The 2,655-nt window shown below is 37.1% G+C and overlaps 1 protein-coding gene across 1 annotated transcript in view; it reads right to left on the bottom strand.

Annotated features, from left to right (window-relative positions):
- The window catches only part of ITGA9 (integrin subunit alpha 9), a gene marked incomplete at its 3' end in the record, with an annotated part of 105,192 nt that overhangs the window by 41,068 nt on the left and 61,469 nt on the right, over positions 1–2,655 (bottom strand). The gene's annotated exons all lie outside the window — the stretch shown is intronic.

The raw sequence follows: 2,655 nt of genomic DNA, 5'->3' as shown, positions 1-2,655 counted from the left end.
AGACTGGCAAATATTATCATTATGATTGTAACATTGTATATCACATTTTTATTTAAACATTATTTTTAACCACATGTTATCTAGTATTTTATGTATATTTTAACTATTAATTCTTTAGAGGCAACATAACTGAAGTTTTCCAAGTTGGTTTTACAGAGAATTGTGTGTGAAATGTTGAAAGAAGTTGGTTTTAAAGACAATTGTGGCCAATCAAAGAACTATGAGGAATGTAGTCACTGTTCATCAGTTAGTTAACCAATGGGCACACAAGAAGCATAGTGCCAAAAGACCAGGAACAGACAAAGCCAAAAATAGAACAGAACAAGGAGACTGAAGAATTTATAGACTGGTACAAACAATATGACAGACAATATCAGGCAAGATCATATGTGTCATTAACATGTCTGTGAAAGTCCTCATTTATCCAGGTTATGGTATAGCTAGTAGTAGTAGGCAGGAAAAGCAGAACAAAGTTGTCAACCATGAAAGCAGGTTAAAATTTGCATACCATGCCCACCCCCATATTAAAGTGGTACTAAACTTGGGAGTTAATTCTTAAAAATGCATTCAGGTACCTTAACTAATAAAAGAAATTTAGCTTATTTGTGTATCATTCAGCTTTAGATCCTTAAATCCTCTGGTGCTGATACTGTCCTTCATTCTGGAGGGTGGCTACTTTTGTTCTCCATAGTCCCTGTGTACGTTGTAAAGCAGCCGCCACTCCAGGCTCTCTCCCGAGATGAACTACGATCTCACATTTCGTTTACTCATTTGTATTAAGAATGTATTCCATCACGGGAGTGAGCTTGATGCAGTGGCTACTGCACTCACAGGGACCGTGAGAAACAAAAGTAGCAACCCCCCAGAAGGAATTAGTGTTAGCACAAATTCAGAGATGATTTGAGGATCTACAGCTGAGTGATACACAAATAAGCTAAACTGATATGGTTAGTTAAGGTACTTGAATGCATTTTTAAGATTTAACTCTTGAGTTTATTGTCACTAAATCTGCGAGGGGGGGTGCATGGTATGCACATTTTAACCTGCTTGAATGTTTAACTCTTGAGTCTCCTGAGTTTAGCGTCACTTTAAGTGTCCCCAGGAAGCCATAGGGTAGAACTGCTAAATGGACCATCAAGCACCTGCAGGTGCATTCTATGCCATTATAGTCTCCTAACCTTGACATTTGGGTTAATTTTAAAATGCTGATTTGTACATTGGATTCACAAAAGACAAGCCAACTATGATACTGCTGATTCTTGGAACACAAATCATGAATTTACAGGGCCGGTTCACATAAGCAAGGTCTTTTTAGTAAATGTGACATTGAACATGAAAAGATAATTCAGCATGGGTGGCGTGAAAACCTTACTAAGAGAGGTCAAGTACATTTGGATGCCAGACAGAGATGCACAAGGAAGCATCTGTTGCTGATAGAGCTTTCACTATTATCAGCCACACAAGTGATTTTTGTCACCTGTTTCCCTTTTGTTTTAAAAATAATAGGTCAATTGACACCTTGCTTCACTAATTTGTAGCTATCTGATATAAAAAGTTGTGGTGTGAAGACTGATTGCGAAAGTGCTGCAAAACTGAAAAACAATATTGGCCAGTGACTCCTTCATAGAGGAACTACCCCATGCGGTTTTATAAATAGATAAAGATGTCAGAAAGTATATTTTCCATGAAAAAGTGGTGAAATATTTATTTATTTATTTGTATAGCGCCGACAATTTATGCAGCACTTTACATAGTTACACATTCACATCAGTGCCTACCCTCAAGCTTATAATCTAAGGTTCCTATCTCACATGCATAAAATTAGAGAGGAGACAATTAACCTTCCAGCGTGTCTTTGGAGTGTAGGAGGAAACCCACGCAAGCACAGGGAGAACATGCAAACTCCTTGCAGATAGTGACTCTAGCCGGGATTCGAACCAGGGACCCCAGTGCTGCAAGGCAGAAGCGCTAACCACTACGCCACTGTGCGTAGTAATTACGCCATGCACTGTACTTTCAGTGTTGCAATTTATGTATTGTGAATTGTTATTGTGGAATGTATCAAAATATTTTTTGATGCAACTTTTACATTTTTACAAGCTTGTGCTTCAAAGTTTTTGTTCTTAAATTGTATATGGAGATTAGCAGAATAGCCAATACAGAGTCTCCAAGTGGCTCAGTGCACTTACTCTGTCTCTATTTTACCCCTGCTGACTGAACGCTGTCAGCAAATTAGTTAACTCATCTCATAAACTTGCATTATGACATGGCGAAGCAAAGTACAACCATTGTGTAGCACTGCAAAGCAGTAATGAGCAAGCACAGCTTCACCAATATAATATATAGCACAAGAAAACAGAAATAAATAGATAAAGATAATATATAGATAAAGAAACACAGAAACAAGATTTTTAAAACATTAACACGCACATTGATACTATTATTCTTTTCAAACTACACCATTTTACATGAACTTGAAAAATGTTAAATGTCAAAAGCTGTCTCTGAGCCAAGTATCTTAAAACCCAACTACAGCTCTATTTTTAGTTGTTTTTTTTTTAGGAACAACACCAGGGGAAAGGCCCCCAAGGTTTTATTAAAAATACAGCCACCTTTAATAGGCAGCTGTATTTATACAAGTTGCTATTTATAGAT

Source organism: Nanorana parkeri, unplaced genomic scaffold (genome assembly GCF_000935625.1).
Source record: "Nanorana parkeri isolate BGI_ZX_2015 unplaced genomic scaffold, ASM93562v1 scaffold304, whole genome shotgun sequence".
Classification (NCBI taxonomy): domain Eukaryota; kingdom Metazoa; phylum Chordata; class Amphibia; order Anura; family Dicroglossidae; genus Nanorana; species Nanorana parkeri.
The sequence above is the reverse complement of the archived record's forward strand: the minus strand, read 5'-3'. Positions and strand labels throughout refer to the sequence as shown.